Source organism: Biomphalaria glabrata, chromosome 1 (assembly GCF_947242115.1).
Source record: "Biomphalaria glabrata chromosome 1, xgBioGlab47.1, whole genome shotgun sequence".
NCBI classification, from domain to species: Eukaryota; Metazoa; Mollusca; class Gastropoda; family Planorbidae; genus Biomphalaria; species Biomphalaria glabrata.
Genome location: NC_074711.1, coordinates 59,552,662 through 59,572,990, shown reverse-complemented (window position 1 = coordinate 59,572,990; position 20,329 = coordinate 59,552,662). Strand labels below are relative to the sequence as shown.

Sequence of the window (20,329 nt, the reverse complement as noted above, 5' to 3'; positions counted from 1 at the left end):
CCAGATATTCGGCCAGAGGTGAATATGCTTGAATAATGAAAAATGGCCAGATATTCGGCCGGAGCTAGGCTACGTGCAAACCTAATATATACAATCATGTTATTGACTTTCCCTGTACTTGAACATGATAATCAGGTAAATACAAAACTTGGATAAAAGTAATATAAAGGATTTTCTGTTTGTTATCATATAACACTATAGTCATGTTTTGTCTTCACAGATTTAGCCTTGATTATGACTTCTTCACGTGATTATAATTATCGATCCGATGTCTGGACAGCTTATAGAAATGCCACTGGTGGGAAAAAAATGAGGGATTTGTATTCTGAATTTGTTCATTTAGCTAATGATGCGTATAGAGTATTGGGTAAGATTATGTCTAAATAATGCATGGCTATTTTTTTATACAATAGGAAATAACTTCCAATTTTTTTTCTTTTTCTAGGCTATTTATAGAATGAGTAGATCTACGTCCGGCAACGTAGAAAATGTCTTAATTTTGTTTAAAATATGATTAAACATTATAAAAATAATAAATACAATAAAGATCAATGAAGAGAAACACAAAATGGAGAGGATGGGTGCCTCCATGCTAATAGCTTGTCACGATCATCAATGGTGCTGATGTCACACTCTAAGATGGTGCTACTGTCACGATCAGACTTGAACTATATTGCACTATCAATGATCGTGATTGCCGAGGATCTTGAAATGATCTTTCAATAAGATGATCGTATAGAAGTAGACAGATCTATGTTGATAATATGATCATATAGAATGTTGCCAATTGATAAGAGGATCATCTAGGTCTAGGAGTTACTGCTTGACAAATATGATCTAAGTACGTTCTATATTCAATAAAGAAACTTCTCTTCGTTCAAAAACAATTACTTTAATTAATAACTTGAAAACACTATTCACAAATAGTTACAATGGTTAAATGTACTTGAAAAACTGATCTACACAATAGTATTATCTGAGTCTTGATACAAATAAAATATATTCTCAATTATCTACAAGTTAGATCTTATCCCTACAAATTCCATACATACGACTTAAGTACATGTTTACACTAACACGTTCCATACAAGACTGAGGCTATTTTGCATCTTCGCCGGGTTTCAGCTCGTAATCACGTGATCAACAACTTACCCCTGCCAGACCGACCAATCATCGCAGTCTAATGTACAACATTTAACTTTTGGAACCAATGGAGTTCATTTAATTACATGCTTGGTTTTTTTTTTCCAGCTAGGTCAAGTTATGTCGGCAAGCAACCAGAAACTGTTACCATATATGGTCATATTGTACGTAACATAGCTATCCCTCGTTACACCACGTGAACATATGGCCATATATTAACCCATACGGCTCAGCCGTTGCACGGTATAGATGAAAGACGAACATGTTGACACTGACGAAGGCGGAGGTAAAAAGTATGTTACCGTGCCAAAATAAAAAAAAAATGAAATAAAGTCACTATTAGAACATGAAACATGGAAATGGAGATCATTAGGAAACAGAGAAAAAGCTGAAGAGCTCTCACACGAGCTGAACTGACTCCATTCCAACACCATTGGACTCTTTCAAATGCGCTAAAAAAGCATTGGCGAAAGAACCAACGAAGAGGACAATAACCTATTACCACAGTGGATTGCAAGATTGTCAAGAACAACGAGTCGGGTCTCTTGTACACAGAAACTACATCCACTGTGTTGCGGACAGATACCCAATATCAATTCAACTCATTTCTATATTTGTATACAGTTAAAGACATCAGCTTTCGGCATCTCCGTCATACAAGCCTATTCTCTGACATTAATCAATGATAACGAGGCAGTGGAAGAGTTTTATGAGCAATTACAAAGAAGTAGTAACAAAGTCCAAAAAAAAAAAAAGACATCCTTGTTTTACAAGGAGACAGCTTGTCGTACAAAGAGACAGGAATGTAAAACTTTTATGCATTCATGTTCGTTAGATACAATAAATAATTGTTTATAAAGTATCAACTTGAACTGAATATACGTGTGGGTGAAATAGCACTAACAATTATTTCAGGGGAATAAACCCTAATAGTTTAGCAATATCTGTAAATAGTGAAGGATTAATATCTCTTGTTATATTAATTAATAGTAATTAACTTACTGATTGGTTAAAGTTTTGTTTTGATTCATGTCTTGTCTACGCCAATAAATAATTGTGCATAATTTAATATGACTGTGGGCGTGAGAGAAATAACCAGTACACACTTTTTACCAGACAGACAGACAGAGTTGATATAAGCTTTGTAAAAAGTGTAATTCAACAACAACATTAGAAACTGGCTTCAAACCACAGTTAAAGTGAGATATGGCTGTCTCCTTTCAAAAACTCTGTTCAATACATTTCTTGAAAGAATAATGAAAGATGCTCTCGTGGGCTTCGAAGATTCTGTAAGCATAAAAAAAAAAGAAGAATTACTAACTTGCGCTTTGCAGACTACATTAAAGGTCTGTCAGGGACAGGAGAAGAAAATGCTGACATGGTGATGCCCATAGCTAGACTTCAGGAGCATATTGTTACGAATCTCACTATCCAGGCTCTCTGCAAACTGCACCATACACCACCAACTTAAAGAACTTGACATCCATGTTGCATTCAATAAAAGTAGCCTTTTTCTTCTCCGCCAGTTGGTCTTCATGTGGCTGTAGTGATGTCGTGGTCGCATTGCTCTCTTGTCCTTCGGTACTAAGGGCAGCCGCTTGGCACATCGAGAGGTATAGGATGTAAGGGCTGGGGATACCAAGATCGTTGGCAAAAGAGGTGGCTTCATAGGGCTTTGCGAAGAAGGACTGGGATGGGCTTCAAATCCACAGGACAGGGAATTGTGGGACAGATCATCATCTTCAGCCTTGTCTGGAGGGCATGTTCGTGAGGCAGGTTGGCAACACTCCTCGCGCAAAGGTCCCTCGTCTTTGGCTTCAGGCTCCATTCGGCTTTCTTCACCACCATCATGACCTCTCTCTCTCGTCTCAGTATCGGGCCAATCGCTTGTTGGTTTCAGACCTGGTCGATGACTTTCATCTTGCAAATGTCCATCAACGTCAGGCTGCCTTGGATTCTCTTGACCACCATCAGGACTTTCCTCTCCAGTCTTAGCAGCTGTACCAACGTCAGGCTTCCTTGGGTTCTCTTGACAGCCATCAAGACTTTCATCTCCAGTCTTGGTAACTAGACCAACGTTTGTTGGGTACGGACCTGGCTGGTATCTCTCAGCTTGTAGATGTCCCTCAACAGCTTCGTCAGATTTCATTGGGTTCCTATGGTCACCATCAGGGCTTCTCTCGCTGGTCTTAGAATCTGGGCAGGCGTCAGTAGGGTCCAACCTTCGTAGGCCACTTTCAACTTGCAAACGTTTCTCAGCAACATGCTTGGACGCGGAGCAAACATTCACTTGATCTGGCTTGCTGTTTGAGGTGATCTCTTTTTGCATAGCTGCCATCTGTCCCTGCATAGCTGTCATCTGTTCTTGCATGATACTGGTACTGGTGGTCAGTTGCTGCATGCTACTGGCGAGCTGTTCCAGCAAATTAGGTTCGACTTCAAAAAGATATGTGTCCGGATCTTCTTTTTCTTCCAACATGTCTTCTCGGAGGCGTGCTTGTAAAGTTTCCTTGTTTCCATATACCTTCATATACCTTCAGCCTTCGTCCACGGAGTTCTTGCTTCAGTTCTCTAAAATCAAGTTCGTACAGCAGTTTCAGACAAGCCATAGTAGATTCCGATTCCGATCCGATCCCACTTCTGACACCAGTTGTTACGAATCTCACTATCCAGGCTCTCTGCAAACTGCACCATACACCACCAACTTAAAGAACTTGACAAGTCAGGGCTCCAAATTAACGTAAAGGTTTAATGTCCATAAATAACAGCCAATACTGTACAATTGGCAGCACGTAGAACAGTACAAATAGTTCTGCGATAACAAATATCTCTCCGTTAACACCGTTCCGCCGTATCAAGTCTTGCACTGGCCTCTCCGTCTCGTTCAGGGCTTGCACTGGGTTCAACAGTTCGGGACTGACTTCACACACTTGGGCTCGTTGTGTCGGACTCGATCACAGACCAAGATCAAGACGCCGTTCGTCTCAACTGTACTTGACAGTACTCCGCACTGAACCGTCGTAATGCTCCGTACAAAACCACACCGTTGAACTGTGCTGTAGTCGACCGTGTTCTGACCTCCTGTCGTGAACCCGCTTTCTGAACCGTCTTGACTGCGTCACCTCCGCTCTTATATAGGGTCCCTACTGGCCTTCTCGAACCGGACAGAACGCCGCTCGACGTTTCTGGGTGGTCAGATGACTACAACTCTCGTGACGCCCCTGAGCTCTGTTCACGTCGGCGATCCTTCCCGAACTCTCTTGTTGACACTCGTCTCGGCCGATCGTCGTAACTCGTCACGGTTGACCGCTCGTCTAGCGCTGGCCTGGGGCGATTTGCGTCGGCTGACTACACACACACCACTACCCCTCTCTGTGCCACCACCAAGTTTATAACAATATGTTATGCAAATCAATGCCGAAAAAAACACAAATTATGATCAATAGCCAACAAGGCTTTAAAAGGAACATCAGTATTGGAAGATAAAAAGTGAAAAAGTTACAAGTGTCAGTAGTTCTAAGCACCTCGGAGCTATCGTCTCAGAGGATGAAATCAAAGCTGAAGTACTGGCCAGAATTGAACAGTCAACTGCCGCCCTTGCAAAATCCAAAACAATCTAGAAAGACAAAGGCAAAGCCCTCTACACTAAAATCAGACTAATGCGCTCTCTGGTCACGGCCACTTTCTTATATTCTTGCGTTTCATGGACGCTGACAGCAAATCTAGATAGGATGATCATAGCAATGGAATTAAGATGCTACAGAAAGATTCTAGGTATCACCTACAAGAACGCCTCAGAAATGAAAAGCTTAGAAACAGGATTAATACAGCATTTGGAACTCACGATGACCTGCTAACTACTATCAAAACAACGCAAACTTAAACTCTATGGACATATCACAATGTCCTCAGGGCTCGCAAAGACCTTCCTTCAGAGAACAGTAACTGGAAAAATAAGAAGAGCCAGACAAAGATAGCGATTGGAAGACACCATTTAAGAATTGACAAGCCTGTCATTAAAAAACAATTATATCCATGACAAAAGAAAGAGAGCAATGGAGAAAGAAAAGCAGATCTTTTATAGCGCCCCATCAGTACAATACACTAAGGGATAGGTGAAGGTGAGATGGCAGAAAATATTTACCTGTCTACCAATAAAATATGTACATTACATTCGTAATGTCTAAGTCTGACACCTTGATACTCTACAGCAGTTATGCCCCAAATACGGCCCGCGGGCCAGATACGGCCCGCGACGTGGTTCCATCCGGCCCGCCGAAACGTTGGTATAAAATATAGAAATTCCCCATCTAAGAAGAAAACGTTTAAAAGTGAATCTTCACCTTCGTTAGGGCCCTCACTTTTTGTCTGATGGATTGGCACCATGACCTTTAAAATTTGTTTAAGAAATATGACTCTGAATGTAGAATTTAGCACGAAAAGTGAACGTATCGTTACTTTTTTGTGGAACATGATAATAAACAAATATATTTGTTTTATAAAGAAAGTGTGGCTGTTAAAAAACAACATATAATCGGCATTGTAGGGCCTATAACAAAATATGACGTCAATCTTGGTTTGAGCCGGGAATAAAATGATAGTGAAACTATGCCTTGAGATTGTAGGGTCGTTGGGAATAGTTACCAAATAGAGACATGAAAACGAGTCTGCAAGCTACAACGTTACTCACATTGTAAGTAGAAAAATGAAGCCATTTTTCGACGCGTAAAAAAACTTCAAATATCCCATTAATTAAATTAATTTTAGATCCACTGGTTTCTAACCAATGATTTTAGGTCAATTTCACTTCGTTTTCGGATCTTTTCGTTGATGTGGCCCGCGAAACGAGGGTTGGAAATTAAAATGGCCCGCATGTCGAATTAGGTTGGGCATCACCTCTCTACAGTAAGCATCTTAAGCTCTTAAAGTTTCTATCATCAAAGCTGTCTGCGCTCTATAATGGACAGAGGCTTGCAAGACAACACTACAGTCAGAGCCTTGCACTTACCGCTTGAGTGCAGAATGGATTTAAAAATGCTGGCCTCATCCCTTTCCCCTTTTTTTCTAGAAAAAAAATGATTCTGGGAGATTAACATGGTTAAAAAAAAAAGTAGCATTTCAATCCATTTTTGTTTAGGTCATTCCTATTTCCTATTAAAACCGCACCGTTATTTTATCGTTCTCCTCTTGGATATTTCCAGTTTTGACTTTCCAAAGTAAAAAAAAATCCTTCTGCAGTTAAATCTGAAATTGGGACAAAAACAACCGAAATATAAAATAAAAAAAAAATAAAAGAAAATACAAAAAAACTAAAATACAAAAACCAGTTAATATTCAGTGTAGTTGTATCAATAAGTTTGGATTAGTCATGTAATCAATTTTGTAATAGATCTAGACTAACAAATACAAATCTGGGTGATTATAAATATTTATTTACTAAAAGTTCTTGTTTAGCTCAATTAAATGCTTTTAGCTTTCTAAAATCGCTATGATCCTATCACTTGTCCGGACAATTTAGGAAAGGGGTGGCAGGGAAAACTAAGGGTTATCTGTGTGAATGTTATAGTTATCGCTTTTTAAATGCATTTATTAAATAAAAGTTTAACGACTTAAATTTGAACTCGAGGACTCAAGCCAAAACAATAACTACTGTGCCAGTGAAGTGCTCAAGAAAAACGAAGGTTTTATATTTATCTTTTTTTTTTTAGTTTTAAACTTTAAATCTGCGCATATAGGTAACTAATTCAGTTCATACCTCCCCATCAGTGAAGTATAATTTCTTTCCCTTGCTCGATATTAAAAAAAATTAATTGCCAATAGTTAATTAACTAATAAGTTATATTTTTTTTTTTTTTGTCGGCTAATAGAAATAGTTTTGCAAAATTTAAGCTTGATCCCAGATTGGGTGTGTTTTACCAGACAGACAGTCAAAGTTGTAAGACATAATATTGTTTGTTTGACTCTCTGTGTCTATGTTGACTCTCTATGTCTATGTTGACTCTATGTCTATTTTGACTCTCTATGACTGTCTATGTCTATGTTGACTCTCTATGACTCTCTATGTCTATGTTGACTTTCTATGTCTATGTTGACTCTCTATGACTCTCTGTCTATGTTGACTCTCTTGACTCTCTATGTCGAAGGCTATGAGGACATGAAACACAACTGGATATCCGCTACGAGTCAGTAAACTTTGAAGATGATATTCTAAAACTTTACAACAAGCTACGTCCGCTTTACGTTCAGCTCCACGCCTACGTCCGACATAAAATTAAAGCTAGATATGGAGAGGACAAAATTCCAGCCAGTGGTCACATCCCAGCTCATATTCTTGGTAAAATCAATTTTTTTTGTAAAGTTTTTTTTTGACGTAGTTATGAGTTTTCAACAAACTGTGTGTAAAAAGATATGTTAATTCATTCATAAAAGTAGATTTAGTTAAAAAAAGCTTATATTAAGCTTAGTTGTATCAATTAGCTAGGATCAGTCCTGTAATAAAATTAGTAATAGATCTAGACTAATAATAAACAAAGTTACAAAGAGAGTTTGTGTTGTCACACAAACTCAGAGGCGGCCCCCGTGGGAGACGGATCCCTGTCGGATCCGCATATTCGCAAGGAATATTCAAGACGTGATTTTGTTTTGATTGCTAACCGCACGACCAGGTATTGCTCTTAACTTAATGACTAACTGGTTACAAACTAATAGCCTATTATTGATAATATACCTACATACACATTACGGAATGACAACTACCGGATATGTACAATATGTCAGAAGAGTCATTTTTAGATAATCTTTTGGTATTGAGCATTTTCATTTAAATGGAACTAGAATGAGGATGTAGATCTACCTAAATTAAACTTCTAATTTAGCACTCTCAATATCTATATCTACTAGATCTAGATATAAAATATATATTTGGGATAATTTAGATGTAATTTAGATTCGATTTATGTAAAAAAAACAGCTAGATAATCAATTAATATTAAATTTTAAAATAGTAGATTGGTTTTAGTATTTTAAAACATTGCAATATTGACATATTGACAATCTAGACTTTAGAAATAAAAATCTACACTTTAAGTCTAGAAATTAAAATTATAGATCTTGATATATTCTAAATCATGGCTGTCTGATAGTGCGGTTTGCGCGCTGGACTGTCGTTTGGATTCATCGATGGTCCCAGGTTCAAACCCTGCCCGCTCCCATCCCCCGTCGTCCTGCGGGATGTTTGGACTACAACTCTGAAGGAACATCTGAAACATGTAAAACAACAAACATTCTAAACTAGACCAAGAAATTCTAGATCTAGATTCTACAATTATTTTAATTAGAACTTAAATCTAAATCTACTTTTAAAAATCTAGCTCTAGTGTAAAAAAAAATCTAGATCTAGTGTAAAAAATCTAGCTCTAGTTTTAAAAACATCTAGATCTAATGTAAAAAATCTAGATTAGATCTAAATCTAGCTATTATATCTTTTTAAAATGCGAGTCACATTACGAGGTTTAATAAACATTACTATACCGAGTTCTTTTAGCATTTCATTTAAAGAATTTATTCCATATGAGGTCAAAGGAAAAAAATCTACTACCTCACACGGCCAAGTAAGACTAAAAAATATCATCTATACGAGCAGCTTGCTGAGGGTTCATAGACATTGGTGCACCGAGTGAGATCTTTTAGCATTTCATTTAAAGAATTAACTCCATATGACGTCAAAGGAAAAAAAATCCATTACGTCACACGTCCTAGTTAGACTAAAAAATTGTCTTCTATACGAGCAGCTTCTCGAGGGTTCATAGACATTGGTACAAAGAGTGAGTTCTTTTAGCATTTCATTTGATGGGCTAGTTAGACTAAATATGTATATATAAAAGGTTTAAAGACGCTTTTTATTGTTTTGACTGTCAGTCTGTCTGTCCGTCATGTTAATAGCGAGAAAAAAAAGACTAAAAGTTATTGAAAATCTGATTAAAATTTAATTTCCCTTCCGAAACATCACATTAAATTTAAGTTTCTATAGTAGATTGTTCCGGATGTTTATATAATTATAGTGAGAGAAAATAAAAATTCCAGATTAATCAAATACCATTAATTAAATTTGTGGAATGGTCTGTTATGAAAATTAGATTTACCATAGCCTAATAGAGAGATTTTCAAACCATACTTTAATGTTAGGAAGTTGTTTTCCTTAAAAATCGGAACATAATATTAACGATAATTAGATTTTCTAATGTTTTAGCTATAAAGTTAAATGTAGTGTAAGAAAGAAGTGCGATTTTACATAAAAAGAGTTAAAATATTTTTCATAAAAAATTGGGAACAACCAATTTTTGTAAATGAGAAAATTATTTGTTTTATCTATTAGAAGAGGGATTTCAAACATTTATTAGCGTTATTAGATTTTTCATATAAAATTCGGATCATTTTGGCGACGATTTGAAAGAAAATTAAGGTAATGTAGGTAGATTTCTTTTTCTAAACAAAATCCGGAACATTCTTTACCGATTAAACAATTTTTATTATCTTTCGGCAAGAAAATTAACTGTAAAATAAGTCAAAAAGTGATTTTCAATAATCGTTTCTAGTAAATTACTTTCATATTTTAAAATCCTGAACAACCTATTGTCGATATTTTTGAAAAAAATAAAGTCGTTTGACATAAATTTGTTTTAAGTTAAAAATTCAGAACCATTGATATTTATAAATAAACTATAGTGACGTAGTGTCAAAGAATATAAGTGTAATATAATTCAATTATGCGATTTCAAACAATCATTTGACATAATTTATTTTTTATAAAACAATATCCGGAACAACTTTATAGTTAATGAAATAGAAATCAGTATAGATATTTTTCTTTAGAATTTATATGCTATTTACATTAAAAAATTCGGAACAATGTATTAAAGAGTATGTGTTTATTGCAATGTTTAAGCATGGAAATAAAAACTAAGTTAGAAAAGCAAACAAATATTCGTAGGCATTGGTTTGTTTTTTTACAAAACATCCGGAACAATCTATTATAGATACTTAAAACTATTGCAATATTCCTGAATGAAAAATTATAGGTCAAATCAGATTTACAATAGCCTTTAGTGTTATTTGTTAATCTGATCGTGACGGACAGACCGACCAACAGACAAAACGCACAAAAATAAGCTTCTTTTATTCGGATGGTGGCACAAACAAAAAATAAATAAAATCTGATTTTTTTTTAAAGTTTAAGGAATTGGTTTAGCGCCATAGCATGTTGCGACGTTACGCTACTGCACGAAAGTCGCTGCATAAAAAGTCCATTTTAAAAAAATGTGCGTGATATTTACATACAAAGTGCATTATTAGCCTATATAAACAAACAGAAATGTTTTCTTTTAATTTTAGCAGCTAGTTGACCAGAAAAAACACCTTTAACTATTATTTATATTTGGTGTAAACATTTCTTGTACATTATATATATATATATATATATATATATATATTTGACTTAGCCATGACTTAGCTATTGTTTCTATACTCTCGTCCTATTTCATGTTTGCGCTCACAGGATATAAGACGTCGACCTATAATAGGGAATAATTCAGCTTATATCACCATTTCAGTCAAGGAAAACTAAGACTAGCAGATACTGGTTGTGTGTTGGTCTAGCAGATACTGGCTGTGTCTTTGATGATCAGAGACAGGTTGTGTGTTGGACTAGCAGATACAGGTTGTGTGTTGGACTAGCAGATACTGGTTGTGTGTTGGACTAGCAGATACAGGTTGTGTGTTGGACTAGCAGATACAGGTTGTGTGTTGGACTAGCAGATACTGGTTGTGTGTTGGACTAGCAGATACTGATTGTGTCTTGGATGATCAGAGACAGGTTGTGTGTTGGACTAGCAGATACAGGTTGTGTGTTGGATGATCAGATACTGGTTGTGTGTTGGACTAGCAGATACTGGTTGTGTGTTGGACTAGCAGATACTGGTTGTGTGTTGGACTAGCAGATACTGGTTGTGTGTTGGACTAGCAGATACAGGTTGTGTGTTGGACTAGCAGATACAGGTTGTGTGTTGGACTAGCAGATACTGATTGTGTCTTGGATGATCAGAGACAGGTTGTGTGTTGGACTAGCAGATACAGGTTGTGTGTTGGATGATCAGATACTGGTTGTGTGTTGGACTAGCAGATACTGGTTGTGTGTTGGACTAGCAGATACTGGTTGTGTGTTGGACTAGCAGATACTGGTTGTGTCTTGGATGATCAGAGACAGGTTGTGTGTTGGACTAGCAGATACAGGTTGTGTGTTGGACTAGCAGATACTGGTTGTGTGTTGGACTAGCAGATACAGGTTGTGTGTTGGACTAGCAGATACAGGTTGTGTGTTGGACTAGCAGATACTGGTTGTGTGTTGGACTAGCAGATACTGATTGTGTCTTGGATGATCAGAGACAGGTTGTGTGTTGGACTAGCAGATACAGGTTGTGTGTTGGATGATCAGATACTGGTTGTGTGTTGGACTAGCAGATACTGGTTGTGTGTTGGACTAGCAGATACTGGTTGTGTGTTGGACTAGCAGATACTGGTTGTGTGTTGGACTAGCAGATACAGGTTGTGTGTTGGACTAGCAGATACAGGTTGTGTGTTGGACTAGCAGATACTGATTGTGTCTTGGATGATCAGAGACAGGTTGTGTGTTGGACTAGCAGATACAGGTTGTGTGTTGGATGATCAGATACTGGTTGTGTGTTGGACTAGCAGATACTGGTTGTGTGTTGGACTAGCAGATACTGGTTGTGTGTTGGACTAGCAGATACTGGTTGTGTGTTGGACTAGCAGATACTGGTTGTGTGTTGGACTAGCAGATACTGGTTGTGTGTTGGACTAGCAGATACTGGTTGTGTGTTGGACTAGCAGATACAGGTTGTGTGTTGGACTAGCAGATACAGGTTGTGTGTTGGACTAGCAGATACTGATTGTGTCTTGGATGATCAGAGACAGGTTGTGTGTTGGACTAGCAGATACAGGTTGTGTGTTGGATGATCAGATACTGGTTGTGTGTTGGACTAGCAGATACTGGTTGTGTGTTGGACTAGCAGATACTGGTTGTGTGTTGGACTAGCAGATACTGGTTGTGTGATGGACTAGCAGATACTGGTTGTGTCTTGGATGATCAGATACTGGTTGTGTCTTCGATGATCAGAGACAGGTTGTGTGTTGGATGATCAGATACTGGTTGTGTGTTGGACTAGCAGATACAGGTTGTGTGTTGGACTAGCAAATACTGGTTGTGTCTTGGATGATCAGAGACAGGTTGTGTGTTGGATGATCAGATACTGGTTGTGTGTTGGACTAGCAGATACTGGTTGTGTGTTGAACTAGCAGATACTGGTTGTGTCTTGGATGATCAGAGACAGGTTGTGTGTTGGATGATCAGATACTGGTTGTGTGTTGGACTAGCAGATACTGGTTGTGTGTTGGACTAGCAGATACTGGTTGTGTGTTGGACTAGCAGATACTGGTTGTGTCTTTGATGATCAGAGACAGGTTGTGTGTTGGATGATCAGAGACAGGTTATGTGTTGGACTAGCAGATACTGGTTGTGTGTTGGACTAGCAGATACTGGTTGTGTCTTGGATGATCAGAGACAGGTTGTGTGTTGGACTAGCAGATACAGGTTGTGTGTTGGACTAGCAGATACTAGTTGTGTCTTTGATGATCAGAGACAGGTTATGTGTTGGATGATCAGATACAGGTTGTGTGTTTGACTAGCAGATACTGGTTATGTGTTGGATGATCAGATACAGGTTGTGTGTTGGACTAGCAGATACAGGTTGTGTGTTGGACTAGCAGATACTGGTTGTGTCTTGGATGATCAGATACAGGTTGTGTTTTGGGTGAGCAGATACTGGTTGTGTTTTGGGTGAGCAGATACAGGTTGTGTGTTGGATGATCAGAGACAGGTTGTGTGTTGGATGATCAGCGACAGGTTGTGTGTTGGATGATCAGAGACAGGTTGTGTGTTGGATGATCAGATACAGGTTGTGTGTTGGATGATCAGATACAGGTTGTGTGTTGGACTAGCAGATACTGGTTATGTGTTGGACTAGCAGATACTGGTTGTGTGTTGGACTAGCAGATACTGGTTGTGTCTTGGACTAGCAGATACTGGTTGTGTCTTGGATGATCAGAGACAGGTTGTGTGTTGGACTAGCAGATACTGGTTGTGTGTTGGACTAGCAGATACTGGTTGTGTGTTGGACTAGCAGATACTGGTTGTGTGTTGGACTAGCAGATACTGGTTGTGTGTTGGACTAGCAGATACTGGTTGTGTGTTGGACTAGCAGATACTGGTTGTGTGTTGGACTAGCAGATACAGGTTGTGTGTATGACTAGCAGATACAGGTTGTGTGTTGGACTAGCAGATACTGATTGTGTCTTGGATGATCAGAGACAGGTTGTGTGTTGGACTAGCAGATACAGGTTGTGTGTTGGATGATCAGATACTGGTTGTGTGTTGGACTAGCAGATACTGGTTGTGTGATGGACTAGCAGATACTGGTTGTGTCTTGGATGATCAGATACTGGTTGTGTCTTCGATGATCAGAGACAGGTTGTGTGTTGGATGATCAGATACTGGTTGTGTGTTGGACTAGCAGATACAGGTTGTGTGTTGGACTAGCAAATACTGGTTGTGTCTTGGATGATCAGAGACAGGTTGTGTGTTGGATGATCAGATACTGGTTGTGAGTTGGACTAGCAGATACTGGTTGTGTGTTGAACTAGCAGATACTGGTTGTGTCTTGGATGATCAGAGACAGGTTGTGTGTTGGATGATCAGATACTGGTTGTGTGTTGGACTAGCAGATACTGGTTGTGTGTTGGACTAGCAGATACTGGTTGTGTGTTGGACTAGCAGATACTGGTTGTGTCTTTGATGATCAGAGACAGGTTGTGTGTTGGATGATCAGAGACAGGTTATGTGTTGGACTAGCAGATACTGGTTGTGTGTTGGACTAGCAGATACTGGTTGTGTCTTGGATGATCAGATACTGGTTGTGTGTTGGACTAGCAGATACTGGTTGTGTGTTGGACTAGCAGATACTGGTTGTGTGATGGACTAGCAGATACTTTTTGTGTCTTGGATGATCAGATACAGGTTGTGTGTTTGACTAGCAGATACAGGTTATGTGTTGGATGATCAGATACAGGTTGTGTGTTGGACTAGCAGATACAGGTTGTGTGTTGGACTAGCAGATACTGGTTGTGTCTTGGATGATCAGATACAGGTTGTGTTTTGGGTGAGCAGATACTGGTTGTGTTTTGGGTGAGCAGATACAGGTTGTGTGTTGGATGATCAGAGACAGGTTGTGTGTTGGATGATCAGCGACAGGTTGTGTGTTGGATGATCAGAGACAGGTTGTGTGTTGGATGATCAGATACAGGTTGTGTGTTGGATGATCAGATACAGGTTGTGTGTTGGACTAGCAGATACTGGTTATGTGTTGGACTAGCAGATACTGGTTGTGTGTTGGACTAGCAGATACTGGTTGTGTCTTGGACTAGCAGATACTGGTTGTGTCTTGGATGATCAGAGACAGGTTGTGTGTTGGACTAGCAGATACTGGTTGTGTGTTGGACTAGCAGATACTGGTTGTGTGTTGGACTAGCAGATACTGGTTGTGTGTTGGACTAGCAGATACTGGTTATGTGTTGGACTAGCAGATACTGGTTGTGTCTTGGATGATCAGATACTGGTTGTGTGTTGGACTAGCAGATACTGGTTGTGTCTTGGATGATCAGATACTGGTTGTGTGTTGGACTAGCAGATACTGGTTGTGTGTTGGACTAGCAGATACTGGTTGTGTCTTGGATGATCAGAGACAGGTTGTGTGTTGGATGATCAGATACTGGTTGTGTGATGGATGATCAGATACAGGTTGTGTGTTGGACTAGCAGATACTGGTTATGTGTTGGACTAGCAGATACTGGTTGTGTGTTGGACTAGCAGATACTGGTTGTGTCTTGGACTAGCAGATACTGGTTGTGTCTTGGATGATCAGAGACAGGTTGTGTGTTGGACTAGCAGATACTGGTTGTGTGTTGGATGAGCAGATACTGGTTATGTGTTGGACTAGCAGATACTGGTTGTGTGTTGGACTAGCAGATACTGGTTGTGTGTTGGACTAGCAGATACTGGTTGTGTTTTGGACTAGCAGATACTGGTTGTGTCTTTGATGATCAGAGACAGGTTGTGTGTTGGACAAGCAGATACTGGTTGTGTCTTGGATGATCAGATACTGGTTGTGTGTTGGACTAGCAGATACTGGTTATGTGTTGGACTAGCAGATACTGGTTGTGTCTTGGATGATCAGATACTGGTTGTGTGTTGGACTAGCAGATACTGGTTGTGTGTTGGACTAGCAGATACTGGTTGTGTGTTGGACTAGCAGATATTGGTTGTGTCTTGGACTAGCAGATACTGGTTGTGTCTTGGTTGATCAGATACAGGTTGTGTCTTGGATTATCAGATACAGGTTGTGTCTTGGATGATCAGATACAGGTTGTGTGTTGGATGATCAGATACTGGTTGTGTCTTGGATGATCAGATACTGTTTGTGTCTTGGATGATCAGATACAGGTTGTGTCTTGGATGATCAGATACTGGTTGTGTCTTGGACTAGCAGATACAGGTTGTGTGTTGGACTAGCAAATACTGGTTGTGTCTTGGATGATCAGAGACAGGTTGTGTGTTGGATGATCAGATACAGGTTGTGTGTTGGACTAGCAGATACTGGTTGTGTGTTGGACTAGCAGATACAGGTTGTGTGTTGGACTAGCAGATACAGGTTGTGTGTTGGACTAGCAGATACTGGTTGTGTGTTGGACTAGCAGATACTGATTGTGTCTTGGATGATCAGAGACAGGTTGTGTGTTGGACTAGCAGATACAGGTTGTGTGTTGGATGATCAGATACTGGTTGTGTGTTGGACTAGCAGATACTGGTTGTGTGTTGGACTAGCAGATACTGGTTGTGTGTTGGACTAGCAGATACTGGTTGTGTGTTGGACTAGCAGATACAGGTTGTGTGTTGGACTAGCAGATACAGGTTGTGTGTTGGACTAGCAGATACTGATTGTGTCTTGGATGATCAGAGACAGGTTGTGTGTTGGACTAGCAGATACAGGTTGTGTGTTGGATGATCAGATACTGGTTGTGTGTTGGACTAGCAGATACTGGTTGTGTGTTGGACTAGCAGATACTGGTTGTGTGTTGGACTAGCAGATACTGGTTGTGTCTTGGATGATCAGAGACAGGTTGTGTGTTGGACTAGCAGATACAGGTTGTGTGTTGGACTAGCAGATACTGGTTGTGTGTTGGACTAGCAGATACAGGTTGTGTGTTGGACTAGCAGATACAGGTTGTGTGTTGGACTAGCAGATACTGGTTGTGTGTTGGACTAGCAGATACTGATTGTGTCTTGGATGATCAGAGACAGGTTGTGTGTTGGACTAGCAGATACAGGTTGTGTGTTGGATGATCAGATACTGGTTGTGTGTTGGACTAGCAGATACTGGTTGTGTGTTGGACTAGCAGATACTGGTTGTGTGTTGGACTAGCAGATACTGGTTGTGTGTTGGACTAGCAGATACAGGTTGTGTGTTGGACTAGCAGATACAGGTTGTGTGTTGGACTAGCAGATACTGATTGTGTCTTGGATGATCAGAGACAGGTTGTGTGTTGGACTAGCAGATACAGGTTGTGTGTTGGATGATCAGATACTGGTTGTGTGTTGGACTAGCAGATACTGGTTGTGTGTTGGACTAGCAGATACTGGTTGTGTGTTGGACTAGCAGATACTGGTTGTGTGTTGGACTAGCAGATACTGGTTGTGTCTTGGATGATCAGAGACAGGTTGTGTGTTGGATGATCAGATACTGGTTGTGTAATGGATGATCAGATACAGGTTGTGTGTTGGACTAGCAGATACTGGTTATGTGTTGGACTAGCAGATACTGGTTGTGTGTTGGACTAGCAGATACTGGTTGTGTCTTGGACTAGCAGATACTGGTTGTGTCTTGGATGATCAGAGACAGGTTGTGTGTTGGACTAGCAGATACTGGTTGTGTGTTGGATGAGCAGATACTGGTTATGTGTTGGACTAGCAGATACTGGTTGTGTGTTGGACTAGCAGATACTGGTTGTGTGTTGGACTAGCAGATACTGGTTGTGTTTTGGACTAGCAGATACTGGTTGTGTCTTTGATGATCAGAGACAGGTTGTGTGTTGGACTAGCAGATACTGGTTGTGTCTTGGATGATCAGATACTGGTTGTGTGTTGGACTAGCAGATACTGGTTATGTGTTGGACTAGCAGATACTGGTTGTGTCTTGGATGATCAGATACTGGTTGTGTGTTGGACTAGCAGATACTGGTTGTGTGTTGGACTAGCAGATACTGGTTGTGTGTTGGACTAGCAGATATTGGTTGTGTCTTGGACTAGCAGATACTGGTTGTGTCTTGGTTGATCAGATACAGGTTGTGTCTTGGATTATCAGATACAGGTTGTGTCTTGGATGATCAGATACAGGTTGTGTGTTGGATGATCAGATACTGGTTGTGTCTTGGATGATCAGATACTGTTTGTGTCTTGGATGATCAGATACAGGTTGTGTCTTGGATGATCAGATACTGGTTGTGTCTTGGACTAGCAGATACAGGTTGTGTGTTGGACTAGCAAATACTGGTTGTGTCTTGGATGATCAGAGACAGGTTGTGTGTTGGATGATCAGATACAGGTTGTGTGTTGGACTAGCAGATACTGGTTGTGTGTTGGACTAGCAGATACAGGTTGTGTGTTGGACTAGCAGATACAGGTTGTGTGTTGGACTAGCAGATACAGGTTGTGTGTTGGACTAGCAGATACTGATTGTGTCTTGGATGATCAGAGACAGGTTGTGTGTTGGACTAGCAGATACAGGTTGTGTGTTGGATGATCAGATACTGGTTGTGTGTTGGACTAGCAGATACTGGTTGTGTGTTGGACTAGCAGATACTGGTTGTGTGTTGGACTAGCAGATACTGGTTGTGTGTTGGACTAGCAGATACAGGTTGTGTGTTGGACTAGCAGATACAGGTTGTGTGTTGGACTAGCAGATACTGATTGTGTCTTGGATGATCAGAGACAGGTTGTGTGTTGGACTAGCAGATACAGGTTGTGTGTTGGATGATCAGATACTGGTTGTGTGTTGGACTAGCAGATACTGGTTGTGTGTTGGACTAGCAGATACTGGTTGTGTGTTGGACTAGCAGATACTGGTTGTGTCTTGGATGATCAGAGACAGGTTGTGTGTTGGACTAGCAGATACAGGTTGTGTGTTGGACTAGCAGATACTGGTTGTGTGTTGGACTAGCAGATACAGGTTGTGTGTTGGACTAGCAGATACAGGTTGTGTGTTGGACTAGCAGATACTGGTTGTGTGTTGGACTAGCAGATACTGATTGTGTCTTGGATGATCAGAGACAGGTTGTGTGTTGGACTAGCAGATACAGGTTGTGTGTTGGATGATCAGATACTGGTTGTGTGTTGGACTAGCAGATACTGGTTGTGTGTTGGACTAGCAGATACTGGTTGTGTGTTGGACTAGCAGATACTGGTTGTGTGTTGGACTAGCAGATACAGGTTGTGTGTTGGACTAGCAGATACAGGTTGTGTGTTGGACTAGCAGATACTGATTGTGTCTTGGATGATCAGAGACAGGTTGTGTGTTGGACTAGCAGATACAGGTTGTGTGTTGGATGATCAGATACTGGTTGTGTGTTGGACTAGCAGATACTGGTTGTGTGTTGGACTAGCAGATACTGGTTGTGTGTTGGACTAGCAGATACTGGTTGTGTGTTGGACTAGCAGATACTGGTTGTGTGTTGGACTAGCAGATACTGGTTGTGTGTTGGACTAGCAGATACTGGTTGTGTGTTGGACTAGCAGATACAGGTTGTGTGTTGGACTAGCAGATACAGGTTGTGTGTTGGACTAGCAGATACTGATTGTGTCTTGGATGATCAGAGACAGGTTGTGTGTTGGACTAGCAGATACAGGTTGTGTGTTGGATGATCAGATACTGGTTGTGTGTTGGACTAGCAGATACTGGTTGTGTGTTGGACTAGCAGATACTGGTTGTGTGTTGGACTAGCAGATACTGGTTGTGTGATGGACAAGCAGATACTGGTTGTGTCTTGGATGATCAGATACTGGTTGTGTCTTCGATGATCAGAGACAGGTTGTGTGTTGGATGATCAGATACTGGTTGTGTGTTGGACTAGCAGATACTGGTTGTGTCTTGGATGATCAGAGACAGGTTGTGTGTTGGACTAGCAGATACAGGTTGTGTGTTGGATGATCAGATACTGGTTGTGTGTTGGACTAGCAGATACTGGTTGTGTGTTGGACTAGCAGATACTGGTTGTGTGTTGGACTAGCAGATACTGGTTGTGTGATGGACTAGCAGATACTGGTTGTGTCATGGATGATCAGATACTGGTTGTGTCTTCGATGATCAGAGACAGGTTGTGTGTTGGATGATCAGATACTGGTTGTGTGTTGGACTAGCAGATACAGGTTGTGTGTTGGACTAGCAAATACTGGTTGTGTCTTGGATGATCAGAGACAGGTTGTGTGTTGGATGATCAGATACTGGTTGTGTGTTGGACTAGCAGATTCTGGTTGTGTGTTGAACTAGCAGATACTGGTTGTGTCTTGGATGATCAGAGACAGGTTGTGTGTTGGATGATCAGATACTGGTTGTGTGTTGGACTAGCAGATACTGGTTGTGTGTTGGACTAGCAGATACTGGTTGTGTGTTGGACTAGCAGATACTGGTTGTGTCTTTGATGATCAGAGACAGGTTGTGTGTTGGATGATCAGAGACAGGTTATGTGTTGGACTAGCAGATACTGGTTGTGTGTTGGACTAGCAGATACTGGTTGTGTCTTGGATGATCAGAGACAGGTTGTGTGTTGGACTAGCAGATACAGGTTGTGTGTTGGACTAGCAGATACTAGTTGTGTCTTTGATGATCGGAGACAGGTTATGTGTTGGATGATCAGATACAGGTTGTGTGTTTGACTAGCAGATACTGGTTATGTGTTGGATGATCAGATACAGGTTGTGTGTTGGACTAGCAGATACAGGTTGTGT

The 20,329-nt window shown here is 40.2% G+C and overlaps 1 protein-coding gene across 1 annotated transcript in view; it reads left to right on the top strand.

The window, feature by feature from the left end:
* Positions 1-3,614: 3,614 nt before the first annotated feature.
* Positions 3,615-20,329, top strand: part of LOC106063042 (angiotensin-converting enzyme-like) — a 34,509-nt gene continuing 17,794 nt past the window's right edge. Inside the window, exon 1 of the mRNA XM_056024790.1 lies at positions 3,615-7,477. The gene's annotated coding sequence lies outside the window, so the exon portion shown is untranslated. The remainder of the gene's footprint in view (positions 7,478-20,329) is intronic.